The sequence below is a fragment of the Stegostoma tigrinum genome, chromosome 11 (assembly GCF_030684315.1).
Source record: "Stegostoma tigrinum isolate sSteTig4 chromosome 11, sSteTig4.hap1, whole genome shotgun sequence".
In the NCBI taxonomy this organism is placed as follows: domain Eukaryota; kingdom Metazoa; phylum Chordata; class Chondrichthyes; order Orectolobiformes; family Stegostomatidae; genus Stegostoma; species Stegostoma tigrinum.
In genome coordinates this window covers 70,073,348-70,082,112 of record NC_081364.1, presented here as the reverse complement: position 1 = coordinate 70,082,112, position 8,765 = coordinate 70,073,348, and the positions used below count along the sequence as shown (strand labels likewise).

The window sequence follows — 8,765 nt, the reverse complement described above, 5'->3', positions numbered from 1 at the left end:
AGGATGAGGGCATCACTGGCTAGGCTAACATTTATTACCCATTCCTAAATGACCAGAGACCAGTTAAGAGTCAACCACATTGCTGTGGGGGTGGAGTTACATGTAAGCAAGGATGGCAGTTTACTTCCCTTAAAGGATAACGGATTCATGCTCATCATTAGACGCTTAATTCCAGGTTTGCATTGAATGCAAATTCCGCCATCTGCTGCAACGGGATTCAAACACAAGTCACCAAAATACTATCTGGGTCTCTGGATTAACTGTCCAGTGATAACCTCAGGCCACTGTCTCCCCAGCCAAGTGTGTGCTATGCAGGTTTCTGGGTCAACACTTTGAGGAATCAACAAGCAAAACTGAAGTTTGAGGTGGGAAGACTGTGTTCATGCCCCCTCGGGGAAGTGAACCTCATTTTCACTCACAGAAGCAAACTAACAAGGACACCTTCCACCGAGAGTGCCGGAGGCTTACGGAGAGAGCAACCCCCAGAAAACAGAATGTCACTCACTTGGCTCTATTGTCCCATTCCAGACTCCAAAACGAGAACCCATTTACAGCAACAAATGGAAGTATTTGACGGATGCCCTGGCTTTGTGCTCCTCCCCCATTGCTCACCTGCAGTTTTCCTGCTTCACCTTGCTCTTCCAGCCAAGCATCACTTATGTCAGCTGCTCCCTGCCATTCCAAATGCTCCTCCTCAAGTGGAAGGACAAACAGCAATGTGGAAATTCAGACACATTTCTGGCCTGTGGAGGAAATGATACTGTTATAATTTCAGATAATTTTTAAAGGGCTCTTTTTGACCTTTGAAGCAGGGGGTGTACAAACACGACCACAGGCCCCAATAAGGCTCGAACTCACAACCACTGGTTTATGAGACCAGTGCTCTACCCACTGAGCTACGGAGCCAGGCACAGAGACAGGGAAAGAGGGTCTCATGAATTGGAAATGACAAAGTAATAGATAACTGGAGACTATTATAAATCAACACATCATAAAACCGAAGCAGAGCAGAGGGGCATCATGTGCAGATGGTTTGGAGAATGCAAGGCCAACTCAGACAGGGTCCTGAGTGCCATAAACAGATTTTTCCTGCTAGTCCAGTGATTACAATTCAGTGCCTTCACTGTCATAGCCTGTTCATGGTTATCATTTAAAGTAATAAATACAAAATATTGACTGATCTTCAGAAGAAGAATTATGTCATTGATCAGTCAAAATCAATTCACTCCATGTTACAGTTCCACATCAGCAATGCCAGCTGAAACTGCTTGATGTGCAATCAGTTTAGAACAAGAATAGAGGGGAGGACAGGAAAAGTGAAGGGCAATGGTAGTTTGTGAGAAGTGACTGGAGGCCAAGTGGAGCCAGGCTCAATGTGGGTGCTGGAGTGCAGTCTTAACTGTTTACTCTGGCATACAGATCACATTGGATCTCCTTTGTGTGTTGTCCTTTGCACATCACAACTCGGGTCAGTGCCTCGAGGGGCTTGGATACTTTTAATTTGGTAATTAACTCAGGTCAGTGGTGCACAAACTAAGCTGTGTCGGGACACTATTTAAACAGGCCATCACTCATCGCAATGACCCAGAACTGTGCAGTAAGAGGAAGAACGCCAATACAAAATTTTCGCTTTGAATGGATATTCCTGCAATTTCGTCTGCAGGTGTTGACTAAACAGCAGCACGAAGAGGACACATTATGCCCTAACACACTGGACACACTGTCATACATCAAGAACATATCAGAACTGACAACTCCTATGACCACTAGGAATTACGGTAGCACACAAGCCCAAAGCCACGCGATGACAAACATTATCAAGGATTAAAGACACCATACCCACGACATGCAGAACTGACATTGTTTACAAAATACCGCGCAACGATTGCCAAAAACATTATATCAGACAGACAGGAAGGAAACTAGCCATCAGTGTACATGAACATCAGCTGGCAGCAAAATGACATGACAAACTTTCCCTCATATCAGTACACCCGGATAATGAAGGCCATCAGTTTGAATGGGACAACATAGCTGCAGTAGTGCAATCCAATCACAGACACACATGGGAATTCCTAGCGGCATGGTTCTCAATCCATAATGCAGTCGGCAAACATATAGAATTGGACCCCACATGCAACCCATCCAGAACAGAATGCGAAATGACAGAAGTTGCTGGAACAGACCGGGCAGTATAAATTCCAGGTGGAGGAGAACAACATCGCTTCTTTGGAAGCCTCACTCATGACGTTACCTCGCATGGTGACGAAAAGTCTGAATGAAAACAAGCCAACTGGGTGAGCAAGTTTACAACTTTACCTGTTAACTTTACCGTATTTGTGATATTATACACACACTGTTCTACCCGCTTCTCCTGCTGTACACAAGGTTTCCCGACAAAAGGCAGCTTTACGTGGAACACAAGCGGTTTCTCCTGACGATGGGTACCGTTGCCATGAGGTGGGATATGAAATAGACAGTGAGCTGAAGTAGCCCCACACTCATGTTACTCATTTACCTTTCAATTTCAATTTCAATTTTCAATTTCCAAAACCCAGTGATCCAATCATTTCAGCTGCTGGGAACCTGACAAAAACAGCTTTGGGCAGACAATCCTCTTCGACAGCGTCTGTCAATTTGCAAGAGAAGAAAAGCTGTCAACTTCACTCGAGCGAGAGACGATACAATAGTCCAAACTTCCAATCCAAATTCAGATGCCGTATCAATTACACCACTGGCTCCACACGTCTTGCTGCAGCTTTCATCCTGTCGATTGTGATGTAATCAGTGATACTGGCGGAAAAACCATTTGCAAGGTGAATATCCTGCAAAATAATCACCGTCACTGATGCACTTCAATGTTCCCCACTTCGTGAAGCGGTGAATGTCACTGGCAAACGAAACACACTTATCCTCACATGCCTGCTTCACTGTCACCTGTTTCTTTGCCACCTGTTTCTCTGCTGGAACTTGACATTGTTTTATTCACAGTCATTGCAAAGTTCTGCCTCACATATCTTTTTTATTAAATAATCTCCTCGCAACTTAAAAACATCCCCTAGTCTTGAAATCTCCCATCCTTGGGAAATGACGACCACAATTCATACTATCTACATGTCTCATTATTTTATGAACTTCTAACAGGCCACCTCTCAACCTCTTAAGCACCAGCAAGAAAAGTCAAAGTCTATCCGACCTTTCTTTATAAATCAAACCTTCCATACCAGGCAACATCCTGGTAAACCTCTTCTTAATACTCGCCAGCTTCATAATGTGCCTCCTGTAATCGTGCGACAGAATCCGCACACTGTATTCCAGAAGAGGTCTCATCAACATCCTGTGCAACCTCAATATGACTTCCCAAATCCTAAACTGAAACAGTTGAGCAATGAAGGCTGGTGTGCCAAAAGCATGTTTAACCAGTGTCTAAATGGGATGTAAACTTCAAATAATCCTGTACCTGGTCCCCTTAGACACCTTAACAGTGAGACAAAGTCTGTGGTAGGATGGGGAATAGTTTTGAACTGCTTTGACCTCACATCTGAAGAAATTTACTGTACACATGCAACTGAAGAAGATCAACAATTCATTCTCTGTGAAGAACTATAAATGAACCTGAACATTTTTCAATTAAAAAGTAAAGTTAGACCCTCTCGAGTCGGAAGGAAGCCGTCGCTGTTCTGTTTCTGAGCTTATATTACCCAACAAGTTCTGCACCATGTCATTTATTCATCATATCCTGACACATGAACTTTGGCTCACTCTCCAAAGGTATCAGTAACTATTGCCAATCCTCAGTTACATCTGGAGAATTTGATGTTTGACCTTTCTGAACGATTGCAAGCCGTGTGGTGAAGTCACACTTGCAATGATATTAGGTAAGGAGTTACCAAATGATCGTGAAGGATTAGTGATGTTTTCCAAAAGAACAATTTAAATGTTTTCACATTTTTGATTCAGTCCAATGATCTGACATATTACACAAGGTTGTCACAAAACAATATTTGATACCAGGCACTTATTAGAACAAGTGACCTGAAACTGGCCAAAGAAGTAGGTTTCAAGGAATATCCTGAACAAACAAGGGGACTTTGAAAACCAGGGATGTTTAGGGAGTAAATTCAACAGCTTATGGCCTTGGAGACTGAACACATGAAGAAGGTGGGAGAGTTAAAACCAGAAATCTACTGGAGTTTGGAAGTCAGGTAGAACAAATATCTTGAAGGAAAAAGCAAAAGAACAGTAGATGCTTGAAAGTAGTAACACAAGCAGAAATTGATGAAAAACTCGGCTTATCTGGCAGTGCCTGTGGACAGAGAGCAGCATTATTGTTTTGTGTCCAGTGACCCTTCTTCAGATATATCTCAGAGGGGTTTGCAGCTGGAGGCACTATCAAACGAAGGAGGTGGGATGACAAAATTTCAAAATAAGGATATGAATTTCAATACCTTGGTGCTTTGCCACCCAGAAAATGTGTATGTTAATAAGCACAGCATGGCAAAACTCGAAGATGTTGAAATGGGTGAGAGTAAACACACGGGCAGCAGATTTTTGGATCATCTCAAGATTTCAGGGTAGTAGAATTAAGAAGCTGGCCGGGAGTGTGTTTGGGGAGTTAAGTTGAGAGATAACAAAGGAATGGATGAGAGTTTCAGCAGCAGATGAACTGAGATGCTGTTGAGGTTGAAATTGTATGTGGTCTATGGGGTAATGGGCGTGGGTGTGAGTAATGTGGTTGGAAGCTCATCTTGGGGTGAAATATTGCACTATGACTGTGAGCAGTGTGTTACCTGCCAGTTACCAGGGGCAGGGATGGAGTCAGTGGTGAGGAAGTGGAGTTTGCCTGCTAGCCTGGATTGACATTTAGTATTGTCTATTTAAATGTGATCTATACCCCGTTTCAAACTGGGACAGACTTGGCAGCAGAACTAATTTGTGAACCAACTGTCAGCTCGATTGAGACAAAGTGTGGAGTTTATCTGTTATGAAGTAAACTACAGTGACAAACTCAGACAGCTATTTCCAGTTGAATGTGGATTATACTGCTTATGCCAATAACTAGACAGTAGAGTAGTGAAACAACTTATTGGAGTTTTTGCAGCCTCTGTCTTCAAACTTTTTTGTCTGTTTTGGGTTTTTATCTTCTGATTCTCGTTGCTTTCCACTGCACAGACCTGTCTTTTATGCTTGTTCTTTTTTGATTAACCTCCCTCTCTGCCCAATCACAGTTCATATGAACAACACTCACCTCACCACCACGTGGTGTTCTTCATATTCATAATTATTCCCTTTACATCTTACCTGAGGACTGTTATACCTGTATTTATTACCCTTATTTCACCGCCATTTCTCTATTGGCTGCCAGAGCGGTATCAAGGGCTATCTTTAGCTTTGCGCTGCAGGAAGCCTTTTCAATCGCGACTTATTAAAAGAAACAAAAGAACTGGGATGTTGTAAATCAGGAACAAAAACAAAGTTGCTGGAAAAGCTCAGCAGGTCTGGCAGCATCTGCGAAGGTAAAAAGACAGAGTTAACGTTTCGGGTGCAGTGCCCCTTCCTCAGAGCGATTTATTAAAACCCCAGGGTCGCTAATGTAACAATCTTTCTCATCCAGTTCTCAGGCTCATTTGTCTCAAAATGCAACATCAGCTTCTCACAATGCCAACACGAAGCACTGCGCATGCTCCAGATCACAATGGAGTCTGGGTGATTGATGTCAGTGCGCACCAATAGGAGCACAGGTCTGCCGTGCATGACCGGGTGGACGTCTCAGCCCTTATAACCAATCGGAGTGAAGAGGGGCCGGGATCAGTGCTAGCCACATGACCAGTGCAGGGTCGCTGAGATAATAGGAACTGCAGATGCTTGAGAATTCGGGATAACAAGGTACAGAGGTGGATGCGCACAGCAGGTGAAGTAGTATCAGAGGAGCAGAAAGGCTGACGTTTCGGGCCTGGACCCTTCGTTGAGACCAAGATTTGTGTGATTGAGGTAAGAGCAGGACACGGTAAAGAAAGCAAAACGGCAGAAAGCGGGAGCGAAGTAATATTCGTATGGGTTTGGAAGTTGTACAAAGACTTAGTGCATGTTGGAAAACACACGCAGTTGAAATTCCCAGACTCGGGTTTGCAGACAACAAATCAGCACCTCAAATGGCGAGAGGCCCGTGTGACCGCTACCATCTTTGTTGGGGGCGATGATCCGCGGGGCGTATGCGCGGCAGCTTTGAAACTTTGAAGGGCCGGGGTGAAGCCGGCCGCATGCGCAGCTGCCTCTGGTAGAAAGTGAGAGAACAAGGTGTGGAGCTGGAGGAACACAGCAGGACAGGCAGCATCAGAGGGGCAGGAAAGCTGGCGTTTTCGGGCTGACACCCTTCAGAAATGGGGGAGAGGAAGGGGATTGGGATTCTGAAATAAATAGGGAGAGATGGGGAGGCGGAAAGAAGTTGGATCGAGGAGGAGAGGTGGAGAGGAGATAGACAAGTTGGGAGGGGGGATGGAGCAGGGAGAGTTGTGGGGAGGAGATGGATCAGTCCAGGGAGGACAGACAGGTCAAGGGGGTGGTTTGAGGTTAGCAGGTAGGAAATAGGGGTGCAGCTTGAGATGGCAGGAGGGGATAGGTGAGAGGAAGAACAAGTTAGGGAGGTGGGGATGAGCTGGGCTGGTTTTGGGATGCGGTGTGGAAAGGGGAGATTTTGAAGCTTGTGAAGTCCACATTGATACCATTGGGCTGCTGGGTTCCCAAGTGGAATATGATTTGCTGATCCTGCAACCTTTGGGTGACATCATTGTGGCACTGCAGGAGGCCCAGGATGGACATGTTGGTGGAATGGGATGGGGAGTTGATATGATACTTGACTGGGAGGTGCACTTGTTTATTGCAACTTGATTGTAGATGTTCTGTAAAGTGGTCCCCAAGCCTCTGCTTGGTTTCCCCGATGTAGAGGAGGTCACAATGGGTACAGTGGATGCAGGATACCACATTAGCACCTGCATTCCCCGTACAGAAGGCTTAAAAGCCCTATGCTATTTCCTGTCCTGCAGGTCTGACCAGTTCCCCTCCACTGACTCCCTTATGCGCTTGGGTGAACTCGTCCTCACCCTCAACAGCTTCTCTTTCAACTCCTCCCACCTCCTGTAAACAAAGGGGGTGGCTATGGGTACCCACATGGGCCCAAGCTATGCCTGCCTCTTTGTTAGAACAATCGCACTTCTGTACCTTCTCTGGCCCAGAACCCCACCTCTTCCTCCATTACACGGATGACTGTATCGGCGCTGCCTCATCCTCCCACGAGGAGCTCAAACAGCTCATCCACTTCACGAACACCTACCACACCAACCTTAAGTTCACCTGGACCATCTCTAACACCTCTGTCACCTTCCTGGATGTCTGTTTCCATCTTGGGCACCATCTAGAAACCAATATCCATTCAAGCCCGCTGACTCCCTCAGCTACCTAGAATACACCTCCTCCCACACACCGTCCTGCAAAAATGCCATCTCCTATTCCCAATTCCTTTACCTCCGTTGCATCTGCTCCCAGGATTCCACTCCTGTAAATCTCAGATGTCCTTGTTTTTCAAGGACCACAGCTCCACCACCACCATCCCCCCCCCCCCACCTCGAATGATGGATATGTTTGATCTCTGTAGTATTTTACTGTTACTTCCTTGTACCTTTTTTTATTGTAAATACATTTTCCACTGCTGCCCACCCCCTCACCATGTGCTGCTCTCTTACCAGATTGATTTTTGAACGGTATCGTTCAGTCAGGAAATATTTTCCCAGAAAGAGAGTGCATTTTTGCACTTCTGCAACACTTGCTCTGTTTCTCCTTCCACAGATACCAGCAATCGTCCCCAAAACCCTGTTCCCTGTGGAGAAGGTGATGATTAACTTTCGTGTCCTGCTGCAGTTTGTATGATAAAGGTGCTCCCACAATGCGGTCATTTAAGAAGTTACAGATCATTCATCTAGCGATACTGAAGAGCTAATGGTGTAAGTCCAAATCAACAACCAATTTGTATTTTTATCATGTTTCATAATTTCACAAATATTATCAAGAAACATTTGACGTAAGGCCATATTAGGTCAGGTGATCAAAAAGTTAACAAATTTGCAGGTTTTCCTGACTGTCTTAAAGAAGGAAAGCAAACCTGAGAGGTTTATCATGGGAATTCCAGACCGTGTTGCCTGGCAACTGTAGAAACAGCCTCAAATAGTGAGGCAATGATTAAACATACTGTTGGAGTCTGAAACTAAATGAGTTATCGAAGTCTTGAAGGTTGTGTGGTGCAGGGAGATAGGGTTCATCACAGCCAGGAATTAAATCAAGGGTGAGAATTCTAAATTGTTCCTTTATAAATAGGAGCCTTTGTGGGTCAGAGAGCACAGCAGTGATGGGTGAACAGGTCTTGGTACAAATGAACTTGTGTGCAGCAGAATTTATGTATTCTTGAGGTTACAGGGACATTGAATGTGGGAGGCCGACTGGCAGTGAGTTTGGATAGTTACGTCTAGAGGTAACACAGCAATAGATGAGCTGAAACTAAGGTCTCACAGTTGGGTCATTTCCACTGAAGTGGTACTAAGTGGTTTTTGTGCAGGGCTCTGCTGTTTACCCTCACCTCACCTCAGGAATTCAGCTGTTTGTGAATTTGTGGATCAAGTCTGCAATAAGATCAGGAACTGAGTGCCTGCTGTGACTGAAACTGGGTGTCACTGAGCAGGGTGCTGCTTAATAGCACTGTTGACAACACCTTCCAT

The 8,765-nt window shown here is 45.0% G+C and overlaps 1 non-coding gene across 1 annotated transcript; it reads right to left on the bottom strand.

Annotated features, from left to right (window-relative positions):
- Positions 1 to 833: 833 nt before the first annotated feature.
- Positions 834 to 906, bottom strand: trnam-cau (transfer RNA methionine (anticodon CAU)). The gene has a single exon. It is a non-coding gene; the product is annotated as a tRNA-Met (tRNA).
- Between the last annotated feature and the right edge of the window lie 7,859 nt (positions 907 to 8,765).